The 24,885-nt window shown below is 42.7% G+C and overlaps 1 non-coding gene across 1 annotated transcript; it reads right to left on the bottom strand.

Annotated features, from left to right (window-relative positions):
* Positions 1 to 5,784: 5,784 nt before the first annotated feature.
* On the bottom strand, positions 5,785 to 5,903 carry LOC145403472 (5S ribosomal RNA). Its single transcript, XR_013897994.1, has one exon. It is a non-coding gene; the product is annotated as a 5S ribosomal RNA (ribosomal RNA).
* Between the last annotated feature and the right edge of the window lie 18,982 nt (positions 5,904 to 24,885).

Raw genomic sequence — 24,885 nt, 5'->3', positions numbered from 1 at the left:
ACTTCCATGCTCACTTCCCTGTTTCTTATCACTGTTTGCAAAGAACCAGCAACCTTTCTTCCCTGCTGTACCCTTTCAAGCACTTCACCCTCCAAACCTTCATCCTTACTCATCACACTACCCAAGTACTTAAACATACTCACATTTTCCAATTCCTCACCATCCAACCTCGCTGTACATTCACTGACTTCACCTCTCTCAAAGACCATCACTTTATTCTTCCCTACATTCACCTTTAGATTCCGTTTCTTACACACTCTCCCAAACTCATCCACCAAGCTTTGCAACTCCCCTTCGTCTTCACTCAACACTTCACGAGGGAAGGCATGGAGAGGTGGCACCATGGACGCAACTTCGTCTCAGCATTTGCCAAAAAAAATTTCTGTAAAATAATGCAAGGGAGGCAACATTCCCTCTTACTTGCAGAGGAGGTAGTTACCCCTGGGGGTAGGGGGGTTTCAAGAATACTCCCCCAGTATCCCTGCTTGTCGTACGAGGCGACTAAAAGGGTTGGTGGTGGGTTAGTGCCCCACCCCATAAAAAGAACTAACTAAAAAAGCGAACAAAGCGCCTCGGACCCGGATGGACCATACGTTGACAACCAAGGAACAGACGAAGGACATTCTTAGGGTGGGAATGTGGAATGTGAGAGAAGTGAATGATGAAGTGAAAGAGAGAGAGATTGTTCAGGTGCTTGAGGATGCAAAAGTGGATATATGTGGATTGACTGAAACTAAATGGGAAGGTGAAAGGGTGAGAGAATGGGAATATGGTTTAGGTATATGTGCGGGAGTCAATGAAAATAAGAGGGCAAGAGAGGGAGTATGTCTGATGATAAGCAAGAAGTGGAAGGAGAATATAAGAGAGTAAGGAACAGTGGGTGCTAGGATTGTATGGGTGAGGATGAAAGTAGGTATACAAGCATGGGCGATTGTATGTTTGTATGCCCCGACAGAGGATCGAGTGGCAAGAGTGAAAGATGAGTTTTGGGTGAGTGTAGAAGCGTGTATGGACAAGTTTGAGAGGAGCGAGAGAGTGCTGTTGATTGGAGACATGAATGGCAAAGTTGGGAATGTACGAGTGGATGGAGTGGTTGATCAGTGGGGTGTGCCAGCTGACGTAGATGGGAATGGTAGTGCTTTGGTGGACATCTGTGCTTGTAAGGGGTTGGCAATTGCCAACACCTACTTTCGGCATAAGATGATCCACCGGTATACATGGAGAGTAATGAGGAGGATGGATGGTGAACTTGTTGAACGAAAGGCAATGATAGACTACGTGTGTGTGGATGAGCGAATGAGAAGACAAGTGTTGGATGCAAGAGTGTGGAGAGGGTGGGGGAATGGAGTCTCGGACCATCACTTAGTGATGGCCAAGGTAGAGCTGCAAAGAAAGTGGTTGAGGAGACGAAGGGGAAGACAGGAGGAAGCAACTCCTGTGAGAAGAGTGGAGAAATTGCAAGATAGTGAGAAAATGACAGAGTATAAGAGCATAGTGGAAGAAAGACTGGGAAGGTATGAGCTAGAGCAGATGGAAGGGGTGGAAGACGTATGTAAGATATTCACAGAAGAGATAGGCGCAGCGTGTGAGGCGGTTTGTGGAGTGAGGAGGAGATGCAAGGGTGTGCAAGGGACAGCATGGTGGAATGATGAGGTGAAACGAGCTGTGGAACAAAAGAAGAAGGCATATAGTGAATGGTTAGCGAGTAGAGGATGGGGAGAAGATGAGAGAGAGAAGAGAGAGGTATATGTGAGCAGGAGAAGGGAGGTTAAGAGACTGGTGAAGGAGAGTAAAAAGAAAGTGGATGAGGAGTTTGGGAGGAATCTGAGCGTGAAATGGAGGGAGAGTAAGAAATTGTTTTGGAAGGAGGTAAAGAAAGTAAGGCAGTGTGAAAGGGGAAATAGTAGGGGAGTGAAAGATAGGAATAATAGATTGTTGGTGGAGAAGAGAGAGAAACTGAGGAGATGGAAGGAGCACTTTGAGGATTTGTTGAATGTGGAGAGTGAGAGCAGTGCGAGTATAAGTGGTTGGGGAATGGCTGGGAGAAGAAGAGATGAGAGGAGGAAGGAAGAGATCAGTAGGGCGGAAGTAGTGGAAGCAATGAAGAATATTAAGTTGGGAAAGGCCCCAGGAATTGATGGAGTGTGTGGTGAAATGCTTAGGTATGGGGGTGAGATTGTTGTGGAGTGGATATGGAAGTTGTGTAGATTGGCTTGGGATGAGGGAAGGGTTCCAGAGGACTGGAAATCAGGTATAATTGTTCCTTTATACAAAGGAAAAGGAGAGAGAGAAGTATGTGGTAACCATAGGGGTATTTGCCTACGTAGTGTGACTGGCAAAATATATGGTAGAATACTCATTGATAGGGTTAGGCATATGACAGAGGAGCTAGTTGGAGAAGAACAAGGGGGATTTAGGAAGGGAGAAGGGTGTGTAGATCAGATATTTGTTCTAAGATGTTTAGTGGAGAACTATCTAGAGAAGGGAAGGAAAGTGTATGCTGCCTTCATGGACTTGGAGAAAGCTTATGACAGAATAGATAGGCAAGGTATGTGGAAGGTATTAAGAATATATGGAGTAGAGGGGAAATTGTTGAGTGCTGTGAAGAGTATGTACAAGGGAGCTATGGTTACGGTGCCAGTGGATGGTGAGCTGAGTGAGTTCTTTGATCTCAGTGTGGGACTGAAACAGGGTTGTGTAATGTCTCCATGGCTGTTTAATATATACATGGATGGGGTTGTAAAGGAGGTGCAGGGTAGGGAAGTGGATGTGGGGGTGGCTCTAATGAATGAGGGTGAGATTTGGAAGCTTCCGGTGTTGCTGTTTGCTGATGATACAGTACTGTTGAGTGAAGATGAATGGGAGTTGCAAGGTTTGGTGAATGAATTTGGGACAGTGTGTAGGAGGAGGAATCTGAAAGTTAATGTAAACAAAAGTAAAGTTATGGTGTTTGAGAGGAATGAAGTCACAGAGTGTGCAGTGAGGTTGGATGGTGAGGATATGGAGAATGTGAGTGCATTCAAGTACTTGGGTAGTGTGATGAGTAAGGATGGAACTTTGGGGGATGAAGTGCGTGAAAGGGTACAGCAGGGAAGGAAGGTTGTTGGTACACTGAAAGCAGTGATGAGAAATAGGGAGGTGAGTATGGAAGTTAAGAAGTCACTGCATGATAGTATTGTGATCCCTACCCTGACGTATGGAAGCGAGGCATGGACCTTGCAGGAGGGGAACAAGTCAAGAGTGAGAGTAGTGGAAATGAGTTACTTGAGAGGAGCATGTGGAGTGACGTGGAGGGACAGGTTGACGAATGAAGAAGTGAAGGAACGCTGTGGGGTGGATGTGGATGTGGTTGAGAAGATTAGGAGAAATACACTGAGGTGGTTTGGACATGTGAAGAGAATGGAGAATGAAAGACTGACTAAGAGGGTGTATGTAGGTGAGGTGGAGGGTGGAGGGAGGGAAAGGGAGAGGTAGACCGAGGATGAGGTGGAGGGAGGGAGAGGGAGAGGTAGACCAAGGATGAGGTGGAGGGATGGAGTTGAGAGGTATATGAGGGAGGGGGGGGTGAGTTGGGGGGAGGGTAGTCAAATGGTGGGTGACAGAGCGACTTGGAGGCGTTTTGTCTGCGGCCACCCTTTGCGGGATTAGGGCGTCGGGCTATAGATAGATAGATAGACACTATTTGGTATGAACTTGCACTGTTATTTGGCATTAGCAATGGTGTCTTAATGGCCTTTCATGCAGAAAGTGAAATGGAAAGCAGATAGCATCAGTTGAGCAGGGTGGTACTCCCAAGGTGGATGGAAAGCTGATGATAGGAGCAGCTGTAGTTCCCGTATCATCAGCCTTCAGGACTGGTTTCTGACCATCTCCCTTTGCTGAACTTTTTCAGTGTTTCAGTAACACAGAGAGTAGGCCAGTTTGCTATCCAATACAAGTTCCTCTAACTGTCAGCACCAGACTATGCACACTACATTTCTTATTAAAAAAAAAAAAGGGGGGGGGGGACCTCATAAAAAGTATTCGCCAACATTCCATGCAAAAAATTGTTACACCACATGAAATGTGAATTTGTCTCACTGTTATCATGTTTTTTTTTTTTCTTGGAACAATTTGCGAGCTCCTGGCCTTTGGTTCCTTCTTCCTCACATAAAAAGAAAAAAATGTAAACACTGGACAGGCATCTTGAATCAATCGGCTGACTGAGAGGCTGTGTACGTAAGGTTGATATGATTTCGAAGTCACAAGTTTCAGTATTTCACGCACAAAAAGGTATACTTTATTTAATATAGCACACTGCATTACAGTGGAATCTCCTAAATCGTGGTCTTCTCAGACTGGGCTCACACCACAAGATACGTAAGGTTGACATGATTTCCAGGTCACAAGTTTCAGTATTTTACACACGAAAAGGTATCTATCTATCTATCTATCTACCTGTTGCCAGACGCCACAATCCCGTAAGGGGTGTCCATTTGACTTTTGAGTTATTTGTTTTACGGGGAGGGGCACTAACCCTCCACCAACCCACTTGTTGACACATAGGGAACATGTATGGTTTGGTTATATGGCTACCACCCAGTGTTGTGAATGGTTTCTTGGCTTACAGGAAACATTTGGCTTGTCACTCAAGGTAAAGCCACTTGTAAGGGAAAGAAAAGCAGTAAGAAGTGACAGGAAAGATGGGAGAAATAGGACGAGAGGAGAGCAGGCACAGAAGAAGAATGATAGAGGCTAAGGAAGAAGTAGGCAGCACTACATAAAGTGAGTGGATGATGGTCACCACCACCTACCACCACAGCACACTGCAGTACAGTGGAATCTCCTAAATCGTGATCTTCTGAGACTGGGCACACACCACAATTTGAGAATTCTTCAGTTTAGAAATAATTAATCTTATGGGGAAAATTACTTATGCATCTGTCATCTCACAAAAGTTGTCTCCTGTATCCCCAGATTTACATCATGCTGGAGACACCAGTGAACACTAAAAACCTGCATGCTTGGTATAGGAAGGAAATTCTGTGATTGGCTTATAGTAAGTGCTATACTTGAGTATGATTGGTTTATTAATTGCCATGCTTGTCTAAGATTGGTTTACGCCCAGCTAGATGCGCGGACTTGAGGTAATGGTGGGGAGTATTACACGAGGCATTGGAAAAGCTTCACTTTTGATGGCTGCATCCGGGATTTCCATGTAATTTCTGTGATTTACATATGGTGCAAACTTGCATGATCTTGTTGCATACTATGAATCTGCCATTCAGAATCGTGCAAAAAAGGAGATTCCACTGTATTTGTCACACACTTGCACTGTTATTTGGCAATAGAAGTGATGTTTCAGTGACATTTTATGCATAGAATGGAATGAGTGGAAAACAGTCATAACAAATGTAAACACTGGGTAGCCATCTTGTCTCAATTAGCCAACTAAGAGGCATCATTCTAGCAATTTCGTGATCATTTAGCCATTGTTATTCCAAAAAGTGGTTTAACTTTTTGTTCATCATTATAATGATTTATTGCATAGCAGTCAAATGTTTGAGACTTGACTGTACATACTGTGATGCACATGACAAGAGTTTGCTCCCCCCCCCCACTTTTATTTTACTTGGCAGTTAAAAGAAATTACTCCATCTGATATGTTTGTATGACATGTATTAATTTTTTTCATTCATTCATTGCCAGACGCCATGTATCCCAGACAGGGTGGCCAAGGGCTTAGAGTTAATTGTTTTACAGGGAGGGGCACTAATCCTCCACCAACCCCACTTGACGTAGGGATGCCAACAGCATCTGGTGTTCCCAGGCGGTCACCCATCCAAGTACTAACCAGACCCAACGTTGCTTAACTTCGCTGATCGAACGGGAAGCAGTGTACTCAACGTGGTATGGCCGTTGGCACAATAATTAAAAAAAAAAAAAATTATGTACACATGGTTATACCTGTGAGACAGGTCATGGCTTTTGAAGGCATGAGTGTTATGTTAATGGTTATGGGACCCATGTCAATGGGCAAGCTATTGATAGGTGTCCTACTTTCATGCATTCTCTTTGTTTTAAAATCCAACCTAACCCCACTTTTAAGTGAGAATAAGGATATGATGGCTATGGTGATGATGATGATGATGATGATGATGATCTCTATCTATCTATCTATTGCCAGACACCATAATCCCATAAAGGGTGGCCATTTGACACTGAGTTAGTTGTTTTACAGGGAGGGGCACCAACCCTTCACCAACCCACTTGTTGACACGTAGGGAGCACGTATGGTTTGGTTATATGGTTACCACTCAGCGTTGTAAATGGTTTCTTGGCTTACAGGAAACTATTTGGCTTGTCACTCAATGTAAAGCCACCTGTAAAGGAAAGAAAAGGAATAAGAAGTGACAGGAAAGATAGGAGAAATGGGAAGAGAGGAGGGCAGGCACAGAAAAAGAATGATAAAAGCTAAGGAAGTAGGCAGCACTACATCAAGTGAGTGGATGGTGGTCGCCACCACCTACCACAATGATGATGATGATGATGGAAATATAATGCAGTGGAGGAAGCTCAGTAAGTTCCATTGGATGAAAAAGAGTGAATGTGCTGTTCAGTTTTCCCCACCATGATCATTATATTTATCATTGTCATCGTCATCATCATCCCTACTCGTACTGTATTTGAATGATGTGTGAATAGATATGAGGCCCATTTCATTTGGTAGTGTTGGTATTCTGTGATTTCCATTTGTCATGATGGGTCCTCCCACCCCAAGTTTTTAGTAGCTACAGTGATGATGGTGTTGTCATGTAAGAAGCTAAGAGTCAGCAACTGGTATTAATACGATATAGTATATGACTTCTTGTACTGTATGTATTAAACAGTTTTGTGATACCTCTAAACTTTTACAGTCATTTAGTATTAAAACATCTTTTCATAAATTTATCTCCAATTTCCAGATTGCTAGTCAGGGTGAGTGGTCTTTTGTATCTTCCAGAAACATATTGTGCATGTTTTTTTACACACCTGACTTTTCCCTTAACTAGAATACCCTGACCTGTGTCTACCAGTAGACATCCTATAGTTTATTTATCTAAACCTTGTAGGTGCAGCCTACCAGAATTTCAGTTCTAGCAGCTCTCAGTGTGAGAGTACGAGGAAAATTCAGGTAATAGAAAGCTTGTGCTTTCATTTCCAGCCTTATTCTCTGTAGCTGCAAGTAATATTACCAGGAAAATGTTTAATTTCAAATGTTTACCCCAACTGGGAAGGTGGGAAATACATGTGTATGAGAAGCATGGTCTATCTATCTATCTATTGCCAGACGCCATAATCCCGTAAGGGGTGGCCATTTTACTTTGAGTTATTTGTTTTACGGGGAGGGGCATTAACCCTCCACCAACCCACTTGCTGACATGTAGGGAGCACGTATGATTTGGTTATATGGTTACCACCCAGTGTTGTAAATGGTTTCTTGGCTTACAGGAAACCATTTGGCTTGTCACTCAATGTAAAGCTACTTGTAAAGGAAAGAAAAGCAATAAGAAGTGACAGGAAAGATGGGAGAAATAGGAAGAGAGGAGGACAGGCACAGAAAAAGAATGATAAAGGCTAAGAAAGAAGTAGGCAGCACAACATAAAAAGTGAGTGGATGATGGTCGCCTACGTCTTTCTTAGCCTTTATCATTCTTTTTCTGTGCCTGGTAATACAGTATAATAGATATCCGAGACAGATTCAGACAAATTTAAATTCCTACTTTGATGAGCCCACTCAAACACAGGATCCCATGTTCATGACATCATCTTGCCAAATAAAGATGCCAGTTTCCGGACAGTTTATCAGTAATATTTCTTTATAGTGTTTTTATGTGTACTACATTGTGTTGAAGGCAAAACAATCATTTTGCTTTGGTCTTTACATTAAAAGATACTCATAACATGGCAAGACCAGTACTGGCCCATGTGAGTGAAGATTTTGTCATCCTCATATGTACAGTTTAGGAAGGGGCAAGAAGAATCAGGAAGCTAAATACAGTATTTACAGTTCACCTGGTCCAGATAAAATCCTTCCAAGAGTTCTTAAAGAGTTACATGACCAGTTAGCTCCTTTACTTCCAAAAATCTTCAACAAGTTGTTGGAAACAGGGGAAGTGCCAAAAGACTGGAAGATAGCAGGTGGGACCCCAATCTTTAAGTGTGAGAGTTCAAGAATGTCCTGAGAATTACCATCTAATTAGTCTGACCTCTATCATAATAAAACTGGTTGAGAAAGTACAGTAATTGTAAACAGGATAGTCAAACACCTAGAAAATCAAAACTTGAATATGGACTCCCAGCATGGGTTCAGATGGCAGAGATCATGTCTAAGCAGTTTGCTAAAAGTTTTCCACAAAATATAGAGTGCGTATGACAGGAATATAGCAGTAGACATCCTTTACTGAGACTTTCAAAAAGCATTCAGCAAAGTGCCTCACCTCAGATGAATGTCAAAAGTGTGTACGCTTGGAATTAATAGGGAGGTTACACTCTGGATAGAAAACTGCCTAGTGGATCAGAAACAGCAAGTAAGGAGTAACAGAATTTTTCCTGATCATCACTTCTGTAGTTCCTCAAGGGTCAGTTCTTGGTCCACTCCTGTTCATCATTAGTACCAGTGACAGATGTTTATCTATTAGTGTGGCCTTAGAGTTTGCAGATGACATCAAACTTGGAGTAAGTGTGAGCAGTCCTGAAGAAATAAAGAAAACTCCAGGCAGACTTATGTAGACAAGAGAAATCGTCTGAGACATGGCAAATGCCTTTTAACTCAGGGAAATGCAAGCAGGAATTTAAATTTGTCTGTCGTAGATATTTATTATTTTACTGTGTTTCTCATTCTACTTATCACTTTCCCTGCTTGGGTCAACATTTTAGTTTAATACTCACATGTATATTTGCAACTGCAGAACATGAGGATGGAAATGAACATGACAAGATTTCTGTTACCTGCATGCCAGTCAGTTCCAAGAATTGAAACTCAGGTAGGCTTTAATTGCAAGGTTTAGATAAATGGACTACAGTGATTCTGTGGTGATGGTAAATTATTGGAATGTATTTTGTCTTAGCCCTTTCAGGATGCTAAGGCCTGGTCATTTCCAGGCTCCTGACAGTTTGCTTGCCTCTTCCAAAATATGTTGTGTACCCTCTCCCCACCTCCTCCATCCTCCTTACACAATTGTATCCACTCTCCCCTGCACAGACCGTTGGTGTGCTGCACTGCCAGGCTGGAGAGGGACACCCATAAGCTGTGGTAGTTATATACCCTTTGGCTCTGCTGCCCAGTTTTACAAATGTCACTTAATCCTCTCTCCATTCCCCAAAAGGCGAATGGTGGACTGCAGAAAAACAGGAGGTTCAGCCTGCAGTCCACTAGGTTTACATAAAAATACCAGACATTTGAATATGTCCATTTGCATAAGCATAGGTGGGCAAATTCCAGGAACTCAGTCCTTTTTAAGGACCGCGACCAGGCAATTTTTTTTTTTTTCCAGTTAAGACAAAAATGGGTTGATGGTCCATTTTTAAACAGTTCCATTCAGTCTGACATTCCACGGCCCTTTTTTATTTTTTATTATTAATGTATTTTTTTTTTAAATAATAGTAGAAGAGGACTGAGGGAAATTTCATTGTCACAGCACGACTTTCTTTTACACCCTGCTAAAAAATATGCGTTTTATAATCTAACAGTCAGGTGACTGTTAGCCGAAAAGGTCAGGTCTCAGTGACAGCCATTTTGAAATGTTAATCTTCATGAAGAAAATCTCAGGCAGTCAACTTAATAACTTTTTTCCTCAGGGCAGGACTCTGATTATAATGGCTGTTGTTGAGCAGAAAATATATTTTTTTCAATGGCTGTCATTGAGTAGTGTATTTTTTTCAATTGATTTTCCTTTTTAATTTTTAGTTTTTACTTATGTCTTTTATTTTATTTATGTACAGTCACTACTCATTTTACGATGGGGTTACGTCAGGTCATACCTCATCGTATACCGATTTTATCATAAATCGGGAGATTGAAACACATTATAAAAGGGGGGTTATGTCAACTCAGCTTCCCAAAGTCACCTACTCAAGACTGAAATAGAAATGACAACCCACCTTAATCACTTCCTGTGTCTGTCCAAGTCGTCTCCAAGACCAAAACAAACACTATCACACCAATGCAGGCAGTGTTACTCACGTACAGTAAATCATTGCAACAACACAACAACCACACTTGCATAATGTTGGCCTGGTGCTGCACAATGTATAGGCCTACTGTAGCACGATGCTTGGCTGAGAGGTGACATCATGATAGCAGGGGAGGGGGGCACACATGAACGAGTGGAAAAGACAGGGCTTTGAAGGGATGGCGGGACCGCAACTGAACCAAAACAATGCTCTGCACACTTGGGCCGCCATCTTGCCTGAGACAAGCGACTGTCACCTTGTGGGTGCCTGGTGCTTCATACGAAATTTTCCGAGGGCAATATCATTATACTGTAGCAGGAAATTCATTGGAAATCGGATTTTGGGGTGGAACTTTTCTGTTATCGTTGTAGCGAATTTTCGTATACCGAATCAGCGTAAAACGAGTAGTGACTGTATTGTATTAATTATAATTTAAGTTGATAAGATGAAAGAATTCTAGTGTCTTTAAATTCATTTTTCATTTTAATTACATCTATGACTTATACAGGTATCCCTCGATATACGATACCCTTAGATGCGATACCCTGGCTAAACGATGGGGGTAGAAATACCATCATACCCTGCCTAACAGTGGCCAAACCCCGGTTTAATGATGAGTTTTGATTTTTTTTAAACCAATTTTGATGATAATTTAGACTAAAATTGTGTGTTTAGGTTGATTTTTAAACTGTTTTTAGACATAATGTGTTTTAGCCATAGGTAGGGTAAGCATTGTCAGTTTGGGATACAATTTACAAGCTTGATTTTTTCCAGACATATTTGACATTTTCAGATTTTATTTGTTGGTTTTAATCAGTTATTTACAGGTGTTAAGCTTAGGTTAGCTTCATTTACAGCTGTTAGACCATTTAGATTGGATTTCAACTTGTTTTTGAGCTCATTTGGATGGGTTTTGGACTTGGTTGGGGGGAAAGCCAAGGCTGAAAATGCATCCCTTTACTTTCCATGTTAAATCTACCCCAATATACGATACACCATCTAACGATGGGTTTTTACATAACTAATTGCATCGTTAAACCGGGGTATACCTGTATAAAAAGATCGGATGACCAAGGACTGAGTCAGTCCTATCCATTCTCGACAAAGGACTGTTACCGGGACCATCAATCCACTTTGAGTACTGGATGCCCACCTTTGTGCCTAAGTAATGTGTCCTTCACACCAAAGCTGTGACATACTGTTACCTGTTTGCCTGTCTCCCTTAATACCTAATTCTAGCTTGGAAGATGTTTTACAATGGTCACAGTTTATGTATATCGACTTCAGTCCAAAGCATTCTTCCTAAACTGTACAACTGCATGCATTGACCATACACCTGCTTTGTGTCAGCATAACAGTCAGCATAACCTTCAACTGGTCTAACTGTCAGCCAACATAACCTTTTGGTGGTGTAACTGTCAGAAGACCGACAAATGAAATGGCCTATGACTTATGTATTTAGGCTATGTATGTCCATTTAAGTCATTCACATGCAATTAGGCTCAGTCCGGCCAGTGTAGGTTTGATCAAGGCCATTTAGATCCAGTTGAGTCAGTTTGGGCCCACATAGGTTCATCTAGTTCCTCAGAGCCCATTTAAGATCATTCATGTCATGTAGGTCAATGTACATTCATTCTTGTTGTAATACTGTACAACACTACCATCAGCTGATACTGGGTACCAAAGTATGATATGATGAATTTCAACAGATAATCTCAGCAGTGGACCCTAGGGTGAAAGGTGAGATAACTAAGGAGACAACTCTCTTTGAAGTGGAATCTCGCTTTATATTGCCTCCTGACCTTCCCGTGAACCACCGAGTCCTCCTTCTAGCTATTGCACTTGAGGCAGTAAGTACAAACCTATCTACTTGCATGTAGCTCAACTCAACTGTATATATCAAAGAGTAATCATAAATTTCCGTATAATTATTTTTGTGAAATGTCATTCTTTTTTATGCAGTAAAAATTCTGTTTTTACAAAATGACTTTTTTTTTTTTAATGCTGTTTTCGGGTGCCTGCCCTTTCCTCCCTTCCTTCCTCGTCTGTCTTTCTTTCATTCTTTCCTCTTCCTTCTGCTTATGAATGACTTTACACTCCCTCTTCTGTCTTTCTTTCCTTCATTCTTTCCTCTCCCTTCTGCTTATGGGTGACTCTACACTGAGTGACAAGACATATGGGTTTCTGTACACTAGGAAACCATTTACTGCACAGAGTAGTAACCATATAACCAAATTATGGCACCTGTTGATTTAGTGGGTAATGAAGGTGCTCCAGTCAGATTGAGCCTGTGTAGGTTTATAGCCAAGAGATGGTTGGGGTTTATTGCTCACAGAATGCCACTCAGGGATGAGTGAGGCTGGTCACTCTCATCTTAAATGTCAGGACCAACTTGCCTAGCTCCAGTCTGCTACGCTTCTCGTGGGGCAATGTAGGATTGGGTGAAGGATGGATGGATGGATGAAGATGCCGTTTTTCCGGAATTAGAATAGTGTACTCATTGGTTATCCCCGTCTAATACAGGTACTCAGCCCTATACACTAAACTTTTAGTTCATCATCATCATCATCTGGACCTCCTTTCCCACCCTAGGGCAGGGTGAGGAGTAACATTGTCCAGACAGCCCAAAATTGCCCAGTCCAATGGGCCACACTTCCATTCACTCATCATTCAAGCCCCCGGAATCGTGGCTCTATCAGATATGCCAAAAGCATTCACCACGTTCTGTAGCATCACATAATCGTATCTGACAGAGTCAATCCAGACGCTCCCACGTTAAAAAGGGGTGCCAAAAATCCCTGATCATGCACTTCTCCTCAGAAAATTCATCCAGCCAGCTTGATCTCCTGTCAGTTCCCTAGCCTCACTGACTTCCAAACCTCTCTTCCTCACAGATTCATCCACCATATCTCTCCACCTTCTCCTTGGCCTACCTCGCCTACTCCCTCCTTCAAATTCACTCAGATATACCTTCTTCACCACTCTGTTGTTATCCATTCTCTCCACATGACCATATAATTTCAGTACACTCTCTTCAATTCTGGTGTCCACCGACTTCCTCACTCCGCATCTTTCACGAATCACATTATTTCGTATCCTATCCACCCTCTGTACTCCACATACATTCCTCAGCAGTCCCCTTGACTTTTCATTTTCATCCCACACCATAGTCTCACATCCATATGTTAAATTTGGCACTAACACTCCTTCACGTAAGCCTCGTGCAGCTGCAACACTCAAGCCTCTGTTTCTTATCAAGCCCTTCATTGCACCAGCTACTTTTCTTCCTTGTGTCACTCTGCTTTCATCTTCCTTTGCACATTTTCCTCTCTTTTCTATCACTGTACCCAGGTATTTGAACTCTCTCACCAATTCCAGTCTCTCTGTCTCCATTCACTGTAACATTGCACTGGGAGTCACCTTCTCTCTCAGTAACCATCACTTTACTCTTTTCTACATTTACTGTCATGGAACGACATTTACAGACATCAGCAAAACTCTGCACTAGCCAACCAAGTTCTTGTCCGGTACTTGCAAGCAGTACTGCATCATCAGCATACAACAAATTTGAGATATTCCATCCATCACCACTCATTACCAACGCCATCCCTCTCTCCATTACTCGTGTTTTTACTTCTCCCATCACCCCATCCATATATATATTGAACAACCATGGGGACATCACACAACCGTGTCGCACACCCACACTGATCGTGAACCATTCACTTAGATGCCCATTAACCCTGACATGTGCTTCACTACCATCATAAAAACTCTTGATGGCACCTAGCAGCTTACCTTCTACACCGTACAGGTGCAAAACTTTCCACAATCCTTCTCTGTCCACTTTGTCATATGCCTTTTCCAGATTCATGAATGCCATAAACACCTTTCCTTCTCACAAGCCTTCTCTACTATCTGCCTCATTGCAAATATTTGGTCCATACTTCCTCTGCCATTCCTAAAGCCACCCTGTTCATCACTCACTAGGACTTCTGATATCTCTCTTACTTTCTCTGTAATAATTCTTCCATATACCTTCCCTACCACACTCAGTAAGCTTATGCCACGATAATTCTTGCACTCACTTCGCTCACCTTTATTTTTGTACAGGGGTACGATCACAGCCTTTTTCCACTCTGCAGGCACAGTTTCACTCATCCATGACTTCTTACATATCTCCAACAAGCACTTCATTCCATTCTCTCCACTACATTTAAGCATCTCAGCATACACCTCATCAACCTCAGCTGCTTTCCCATTTTTCAGCCGCTTCACAGCACTCTTCACCTGTGCGAGTGTCATGTCTCCTGGCACTGCATTCCTTCTCTGCATACCCCTAAAACCAGTATTGTTTACGGCTGCTCTGCTGTTTCTATTCCCATTCATCAGGCTTTCAAAATGTTCTTTCCATCTGGTCCTTACTTCATCTCCATGGGCTAATAATCTACCACCTGCATCCTTCACACCATCCCATTTCCACTTTCACTTCTACATTTCCACACCTCTTTCCAGAATAACTTTCTATTTTCAGAGTAGTTCGCATTCATTTTTCTTCCTAGATCCTCATTTACCTCCTTATTTTTCCTCTTCACTAGTCTCCTTACGTGCTTCTTGCTCTCGACATATTCAGTTCTTATTTCAACTGAACCCCTATCCTGTAACCACTGTAACCACTTCTTCCTCATTTCCTCCACCACTCTCTTTACCTCTTCTTGCCACACCACAAACCACTTTAGCATTCCTAACTTAGCAATCCCTATATGCATTCCACAGTCTGTCCAGATCCATTTCATTCCAATTCAATAATGCTAACTCGTCCTCTACTTTGGTCCTGTATTCATCTCCCATTTCTTTGATCCTCAGCTTCTCAACTTTCAGTCGTGCTCCCTGACTGCTTCTTCTCTCTCCTGATCCACCTCACTCCTCTCAGCTTGATCATGCATACCACAATCATATGATCTGACAGACTTCCACATCGTCCTATCACAGCCCTCGTATCACCAACCATTCCCATCATCGACCTCTCTACGAGCACGTAATCAGTCAGGCTTCTTTCAACACGATCCCTGTTCCCTCTATACTTTTAGTTATCAATTGTAATTCAGCCAAGCCCTACACCAGTTAAAGCGAAACACCGGATATTGCATAGTACCCTTCCCCTCCCCTCTATTGACTCAACATTCAGCGTCGAGTGGGATGTTGTGTTACTATCCGTGTCAACCCTCCATCCTAAAAACTTTCCTATAAGATGAAAGCTAAGCTTAAAATACAATACAGTATTGATAAGCAACGTTGGGTCTGGTTAATACTTGGATGGGTGACAGCCTGGGAACACCAGATGCTGTTGGCATAACGTTCTCCCTACGTGTCAAGTGGGGTTGGTGGAGGATTAGTGCCCCTCCCTGTAAAACAATTAACTCTAAGCCCTTGGCCACCCCGTTTGGGATACATGGCGTCTGGCAATAAATAAATAAATAATTGATATAGAACAGTAATACCGTACAATACAATCCTAGTTAACCCGGGAAGCTTGGGGAATTTGCCTTCCCAGTTACAGTACTTATTTTTCCCAGGCATCTGATGTATGTTCTTATGCATAGGCTATATCATTGCGGTATATACAGTACTACTCATATCCAGGGTCACACAAACAATGCCATTTGAAACATAACCTCCTCTTAAACACAACCAATAGACGTAACATGTATGATTGCAGTGTTTTGCAGGAGTGCACAGTACACATGGTAAGTTCATTTTCTTAAACATTATTTGTTATTTTATTCATAAAACATGAAAAAATGAACTAAGAAATAAATCTTTACCATTTATTGATAATATATATATGTGGTCAAACACATATGTGAAAACTAGAGACTCCAATAATACGAACATTATCAGAAAAATGCCACTCACTCACTCGAATGTCGTAATGCACCCCCGCAAGTAATATGCTTGGGGATAGTTTCCACATCATCTATATACTTTCCAAGAGTGTCATTTGGGATACTTACCCATGAAGAAAACAAAGATCTCCTAACTCAATTTGGTGGATGTCAGCAGCAGCTGATGACGTTTACAGGTGTTACTTCGAGCATTTCAGCTGCTTGCCAAGAGAGAATCGACCTCAAAATTGACCTTTTAGGCTTCTGTGAGTACAGCAAGCTCGCCCCGAACATGTTCTCGCCGAATGCGCTCGCAATTATACGCGGTAAGTGCTGAGATACACATTAAGACAATGTAAGATTAAAGAACCATTACGAAAACAATAAATTTACGCAAGAGAGGCGGCCTTTTAAAGGCCAAATCCTCAGACATCAGCGCAGCACCACACACGGTTTGTTTTGATCACGTGATCGTGTCCTGCTTTTCCACAGTAGTGTATTTGTAAGTTAAATATTTACATTACTGTTCTGGCAAGTTTTTGTGCAAGTTAAAGTACTATTAATAACGTTAATGCAAGAAATAGTCTTATAACCAGTTTACACGATAGGCATCGAAATATTGCCTTTCCTATTTGTTCGTTAAATACTTGCTGTACTGCTTTTCCACAGTACTGTATTTGTAAGTTAAATATTGACTGTTTTGGTATGTACTTGTAAGTTAAAGTAGTTAAATAAAGATAAAGCATTAAATAATGCCTTGTAACCAGTTAACCTGATTTATAAGATTACCCATGATCGGCGTCAAGTCAATTCGTCGTCAGACAATTCCCCGTCAAATCGTCGACAATTTCCTGTCAGGATATTTCGCACCCTGGACGAATCCCTGTCATTCTATAAATATACTTATTATTAATTAATCAATACTTTTATAAATATACTTATTATTAATTAATACTTTATTAACTGTATTTCAGTGGGATCCATCAAAGTCTGTGTTCAATAGCGTAGGCTTTGGATATTATTTATTAGTTGCACCTTTAATCACTAATTTGGAATTTGGAAGGAATTTGAGTGTAACGTGGAGGGACTGTAAGAAAATGTTCTGGAAGGAGGTGAAGAGAGTAAGACAGGGTGGCAGTGAAGTTAGCAGGGAAGTGAAAAATAAAAATGGTAGATTATTAGTGAAGAAGGGAGAAAAAGTGAGCAGATGGAGAGAGCACTTTAATGAATTGTTGAACATAGAGGATGGAAGTAATGCGAGTATAAGTGGCTGGGGAATGGCTTGGAGAAGGAGGGAGGTGAGAAAACAGGGAGAAATTAGTAGGATAGAAGTTGTGGAAGCAATGAAGAAAGTCAAATTGGGGAAAGCCCCAGGAATTGATGGAGTGTGTGGTGAAATGCTGAAGCATGGGGGAGAGGTAGAAGTAGAATCGATGTGGAAGATGTGCAGATTGGCCTGGGAGGAAGGTAGAGTTCCAGAGGATTGGAAGTCAGGTATAATTATTCCCTTGTACAAAGGAAAAGGGGAAAAAGAAGTGTGTGGTAATCACTGGGGCATTTTTCTTCTTAGTCTAATAGGAAAAGTGTATGGTAAGATACTTACTGACAGAGTTAGGGAAATAACAGAGGAATTAGGTGGAGAAGAACAGGGAGGCTTTAGGAAAGGAAGAGGATGTGTAGATCAGTTGCTCATTCTTAGATCTTTAGGGGAAAAGTTTCTAGAGAATGGAAAGAAGTTGTATGCGGCTTTCATGGATTTGGAGAAAGCATATGACAGGGTGGATAGACAAGGATTGTGGAAAGTATTAAGAATATATGGAGTAGATGGGAAGTTGTTGAATCCTGTGAAGAGTATGTATGATGGTGCTAAGGCTGCAGTGCGTGTGGATGGTGAACTGAGTGAATTTTTCTCTTTGAAGGTTGGTTTGAAATAGGGATGTGTCATGTCTCCATGATTGTTCAATCTGTACATGGATGGGGTAATAAAAGAGTACAAGGTAGGGCAGTGGATGTTGGAGTGGCCCTGGTGAGAGAGGGTAGTGCTTGGAAACTCCCTGTACTGTTGTCTGCAGATGATACTGTGTTGTTAAGTGTAGATGAAGGGGAGCTGCAAGGCTTGGTAGATGAGTTTGGGAGAGTGTGTAGGAAACAGAATCTAAAGGTGAATGTAGGGAAGAGTAAAGTGATGGTCTTTGAGAGTGGTGAAGTCAGTGTACGTACAGTGAGGTTGGATGGTGAGGAAATGGAAAATGTGAGTACATTTACATACTTGGGGAGTGTGATGAATAAGGATGGAGGTTTGGAGGGTGAAGTGCTTGAAAGGGTACAACAAGGAAGAAAGGTTGCTGGTTCCTTAAAAGCAATGATACGAAACAGGGAAGCGAGCATGAAAGTGAAAATGTTACTACATGATAGTATTGTGATACCAACTCTAAAGTATGGAAGTGAAGCTTGGACGTTGTTGGAAGGACACAAGTCAAGAGTGAGAGCAGTGGAAATGAGTTATTTAAGAGGAGCCTGTGGAGTCACATGGAGAGACAGGCTGACAAATGAGGATATACAGGAGTGTTGTGGTGTGGATGTGGATGTGGTAGGAAACATTAGGAGGAACACCCGAGTGGAGAGGATGAAGGGTGAGAGACTGACGAAGAGAGTGTATGTGAGTGAGGTGGAAGGTGGGAGAGGGAGGGGGAGGCCGAGGATGAGATGGAGGGATGGAGTGGAGAGGTATATGAGAGAGGGGGATGTGAGTTGGGAGCAGGGCAGGGCGGGGGACAGGGCGACGTGGAGGCGATTTGTTTGTGGCCACCCCGTATGGGATTGAGGCGTCTGGCAAAGGATAGATAGATAGATGTTGAAGTTTTCCTGTGCAGTACTGTATTTTTAAGTTATAACATTAACTAAACCCTCTAACCACTTAAAGTGATTCATAATGATTACCAATGGCAGATAACAGCAAAACACCACATTTAGGGGGTCTAGGGAGCAAAATAAGAAGTACTTAAAACTTATACGGTTTCGCACCGAACGCGCCATATTATGAACGAAACCCACGCGTTACGGGTGAGCTTGCTGTACTTTTATGATTGTTCTCCATGTTTTCTCATTCCTAACCTATGTTGGGAAAAAAAAAAAAAGTGAAAGGTTAGAAATTGGCTGGCACTAGGGTGTCATGAAGGCCCCAAGTCAGCCGGCACAAGGCAGATTAAAACAATATCTGACGAAATTAGGCAGTATCCAGCTCAGAAACAGGAAGCAATTGGCTCAGATGCGAGGTCAAAAAGGCACGTGTGCAGAACCTGCAACACGCCAGACAATCACAACGTGTTGCAGGAGCGACCCATCTCTTGCCCCGAGCCTACCATTGCTCTCTCCATTTCTCCTGTGGATGCCATACAGTGAAGATGTATTTGTGCGCTCTGCTCATGACCCACGCAGTGGCTAAACCCTAGTACAACGACTTAGTCTGTGGACTCCCATGCCCACTCATTGCTGTAATGCTGTGACTAACCTTGTGGCCCCACAGTGCTCTGACTGCCGTATAGTGAGGATGTACGAGATCTGTTCAGAATGTATCCGACCTTAGGCTCTAAAAAAACTAAATAGCTAACCTGTTGAGCTTGGACATTAAACCCCCTTCAAAATGGGCCTCTTCTGTCCTGACACAGGTAGCCCAGTGTTCTTTCCACTGTCTGAAACATCTCTCAAATTTGGTTTTCAGTATCTCCTGCAGGTGCTTCATTGCATTCATCGAGATCTCTCGGATGAACGTTGCTCAAGACATGTTGGAGTGTGCAAATCGCCATTCAGACTTTCTCAAGACTGTTATCACTGGAGATGTGACAATGGTGTATGGGTATGACCAAGAAACCTATGAAGTCATCCTGTACTTTGTTTTTGTTGATTATGAGAAGGTCATTGACAGAGTCCCTAGATAGGTGGTGAAGTGTGCAGTGAGAAAGCTTTGGATCGAGGAATGGCTGGTTAGGGTGGTTATGGCCATGTATGTAGGTGCTTGCACCCAGGTAGAGTGAATGGAGATTCGAATGATGAGTTTTCTGTGAATGTTGGTGTGCATCAGGGGTCTGTTTTGAGTCCCTTGTTGTTTATCATGGTACTTGAAGCCCTTTCACGTGACTTCAGAAATGGACTCCCATGGGAGATGTATGAAGATGATTTGGTGTTGATTGCAGAGAATGAAAGAGAGGCAGAGGAAAGATTTAGGAAGTGGAGAGATTGTGTGGGGTACAAGGGCTTAAGAGTAAATGCAGATAAAACAAAGTGATGATATCTAGGGTTGGTGGCGGTACTGTCAAAGATGAGGGAAAGTGGCCATGTGCAATTTGCCACAAGGGCATGGGAAGTAATTCCATCTTGTGCAGTGTTTGTGATAAATGGGTGCATAAGAGATGTAGTGGTATTAGTGATAGACTGTGATCTTATGTGTGTGATGTGTCAGGGAGAGTAGGTGGAGATTGTCAGGCGTGAAAGGATTGAACTTGCTGGCAAGTCTCTTGAATGTGTTGAAGAGTGTTTTTATTTGGGAGACATGTTATGTGCTGGAGGTGGGGCTGGAACTAGCTCTGTGGCTAGGGTGAGGACTGGTTGGAAGAAGTTTAGGGAGCTGTTGCCTCTCCTGACATTGAGAGGGCCCTCCCTGCATGGTAAGGGATACTTATATGCAGCATGTCCTAGGATTGTAATGCAGTATGGTAGTGAGACCCTGGCAGTAAAGGAAGAGGATATTCTCAGGCTCAAACATACAGAAATGACAATGATTAGGTGGATATGCAGTGCATTCCAGAGTGCAAGGCCTGGGGGGGCTAGGTTTACAATGGGGGAGTTGAGAGGTAGGATGAGACTGGAATGTACTGGCATTGTGATGAGGAGAGGTAAATTGAGGTGGTTTGGGCATGTGGAGAGGATGGGGGACGATAACTGGGCGCAGAAGGTGAGAAGCATTAATATTAGGGGTGGGTTTGTAAGGGATAGACCAAAAAAGACCTTGGACGAGGTCATTAAGTGTGCCCTCATGGGTTAAGGGACTGAACCAGGAGGCTACCAAAGATCAATCAGCATGGAAAGTCACTATTAGGTGAACAAGGCCAATGCATGCAACCATGCTAGAGCCTTCAAAAATGAAAAACTATCTATAGCCAGATGCCAGAATCCCATAAGGGATGGCCTTTTGTCTCTGAGTAAGTGGATTTTTGGGATAGGACACTAACTCTCCACCAACCCACTTGCTGACACGACGGGAACATACAGTATATGGGTTGGTTTTATGGTTACCACTCAGAACTGTAAACAGTTTCCTGGCTTACAAGAAACCATTAGGCTTGTACTTCAATGCAAGGCCACCTGAAAAGGTGAGAAGAGTAATAAAAAGTGACAGGAAAGACTGGAGAGAAGGGAAATGAGGAGGGCAGACAAAGAAAGAGAATGATCAAGGCAAAATAAGAAATTAGAATCTCTCTATCTATCTATTGCCAGACGCCTCAGTCCCACATGGGGTGGCCACAAACAAATCCCCTCCATGTTGCCCTGTCCAGTGCCACTTCATTGCCTTGCTCCCAGCTCACATCTCCCTCTCTCATACCATTCCACTCCGTCCCTTCATTGTGATGAGTAGAAATAGAGCAACAGTTCTTCTGTCTGAAATACCAAATTTCTGTGAGAGGCCGGGTGGTCTGATTGCAATACAGGCATACCCTCCTTTAACGATGCAATTGGTGAAGTAAAAACCCATTGCAAGGCGGGGTATCGTATCTCGGGGTAGATTTAACATGTAAAGTATTAGGATGCATTTTTGAGCCTTGGGTTCCTCCCCTCCCAAACCAAGTCCTAAACCCACCCAGATGAGTCCAAAAACAAGTTATCTAACCTAAACCCCCAAATACAGTAAGACCTCACTATAACGGACTAACTGGGGTCCAAACCATTCCAAAAAATGCGAAATTCCGATAAAAGCGACATCCGGACTTTTTCCGAAATATCAGACATTAGTCCGGATTGCATGAACGGTTTTTAAACAGTTTTGGCTACCATTGCAGTACTGTACTGTGTTATAACTGCAGTACATCAAATGTATAATAATACTGTACTGTACACTGATAAATATGTCTTTTATTTACCTTATTGTGGTGAACATAGGTGAAGTGGTCAGGTAGTCCGGACTGCTTCTGGCTTTATCAGACTTTTTCCGATATACAGGAATTTAGTCCGGTAACTCCAAGAGTCTGATAAAAACTAATTCCGGACTATTGAAGTCCGTTATATCGAGGTTTTACTGTAGCTTTAGAACAAGCTAAACTAAGCCCAAAAGCAGTTTTAACACACCTAAAACCAAAGATAAAATCTGAAATTCATCAAAAATAAGTCTGGAAAAAATCAGACTTAGTAAACTGTACTCCAGAACAACCACCCCATCTATGATTAACCTGTTAACTGCTCTATACAGCCTGGGCTGTTCCGAGTGCGACTGCTCAATACAGCCCTGGCTGCACAGGTGAATTTTGATTATAGCGCCATGATGACCAAGGCCGACCCATGCAAGCATGTTTGAGCCTTCAAAACCGAAACCGAAAAAGAAAACGAAAACCATACATTTCAGTAGGGAATCTGACACTTCGATGTTCATCCATGGCTTTACCAAGGTAAATATTGAGCTACTATGTCGTTACTATATACTTTGGCGTGTGTTCTCTCAGTTCCTAAGACAAAATTTGGCCTTTGGGAAATTTTATTTTTACTCCTATGTCTGCGCACCACGGACACCTCCAAAAAACCACCATGCGCAGTTAACTGGTTAAAACACATTAAACTGAGTCTAAAATCCCATCCATTCATCCATCATCCAATCCTATGTTGCCCCATGAGGAGCATAGGGGCCCAGGGCAAGGCAAGTTAGTCCTGACATTCGAGATGAGAGTGACCAGCCTCACTCATCTTTGAGTGGCATTATGTGAGCAATAAACCCCAATCCCCTTGGATATTAACCTGCACCAACTCAGTCCGATTGGAGCGCCTTAATTACCGGTACTCACTAAACCACCAGGCCCCATAATTTGGTTATATGGTTACCACCCAGCATAGTAAATTGGCTTGCCATTCAGTGTAGAGTCACCCATGGGCAGAAGGAAGAGGAAAGAAAACCTAAACACAAAATTTGTCTAAAATGTCATCAAAATCATTGAAATAAAAATAAACAAAACCCATTGTTATACTGGGGTTTGGGCATCGTTCGGCAGGGTAGGGTGGTATTTCTACCCCCACCGCTATGCCTGGGCATCGCATCTAGGGGTATTGTATTTCAGGGTCTGCTTGTAAATGTATGGAAGCCTGTAAGTCCACATATAGTACTGCACATTAGGGAGGTAGATGCCTTCTGATGAGCGGCAGTGCCTGGTATATGGCAAACAGTTCTCCCATGAGGATGCAGTGCTGGCCGGCAAGTCTCCATGTCTGACACAAGGAAAGATCTTTGTAATATACGGCAGCCAATGTTGAGGGACTCAAGTTGCACGACCCATCTGTGTACATTTAAAATATCCCCGATGCAGGGTATCATCCACATCCAATAAAGAGGGCTGTGCCGTGGGAGCATCTCTGGATTTCTTAAAATTATCACTCATGAATGGATAAAAGGAGCTGGATATATTCATCCATGGGAGAGCCGGTGACATGGCTGCCGTAGGCATGGATTGAGGAGGCTGCAGCCCCAAGGATCTGTATGTTTGAAGGCTACGTACTAAAAAGGGCAGCCAATGATGTGAAGACCAAACCAGGGCATCAGAGAGGACACCAGACCCAGTATGGAGGCGAGCCAGAGGATACCAGGATTGATAATATGAAATCCTCGTGAGCCATTTGCAGTCCAATATCTCATGACCCCTTGCCAATGGCAGAATTCCCGATTTTACTAGCATGGATATCACTGGGGATGAGCTAAAGGTACCTAGGGCTATACGTACAGCAGCATTGTGGATGACGTCAAGCTTCTTCAAGACTGTTTCTGATGCCAATCCATAAACCAAACTGCCATTCTTGACCTTGCCATTGATAAAGGCCATATAAAACTTAAGCAGTGCATCTCTGTCAGCACCTCAGCATATACCCACAATGCATTTCATTAAATCCAACCTCTTCATACAAGATGTTCAAAGATAATCCATGTGTCTTGACCAGGTTAGGACAGGACCAATAAAATGCAGTCCCAGAAAAATGTGATGAGTCTGAAATGGAAGCTGCTCTGTCCCCACTGAAATTGAAGGGATGCCTGGAAGTCTAGTTCTATGGGTGCGCTCTTCTGTGCTTTGAGACGGAGGCCTCAGTCCGAGGCCCAGACTAGAAGATCATCAGCCGCAGTCTGGAGGCAAGTCTGTGCCATATGCAGGGAGTCAGCCAAGCACACAAGGATCATGCCATTGGCATACACTAACATGTTCGTGGATGGGGGCCGAGAGAGATCTGACAACAACACATTGAAAAGCAAGGAGCTTAACACAGATCCTTGAGGCACACCACGTCGGGCAGCCACTGGTGATGATAGAGAAGTCCCCACCAAAACTGCAGTACAGTAATCCCTTTAACGCCCAAGTCACAGACATTTTGGGCTCAGGTCCTTGGACACCAAAAATGGCCAGAAGTGCTTAAACATGCCAAGGAAAAAAAAAAAAAAAGCCAATATGTGTTCACCCCTACTTTAAATGTGCCACACAGCGACGAACAACTGTGTTTTCGTGCTTAATAGAGCATTCCTGCATCCTCCCATCCCCAGTTCCCTCCTAACTACCGTTGTGACTAC

The sequence above is a fragment of the Coenobita brevimanus genome, chromosome 60 (assembly GCF_032717465.1).
Source record: "Coenobita brevimanus isolate Jiangsu-jjx chromosome 60, ASM3271746v2, whole genome shotgun sequence".
NCBI classification, from domain to species: Eukaryota; Metazoa; Arthropoda; class Malacostraca; order Decapoda; family Coenobitidae; genus Coenobita; species Coenobita brevimanus.
Note: the sequence above shows the minus strand (reverse complement) of the source record. Positions and strands in the feature narration are given on the sequence as shown.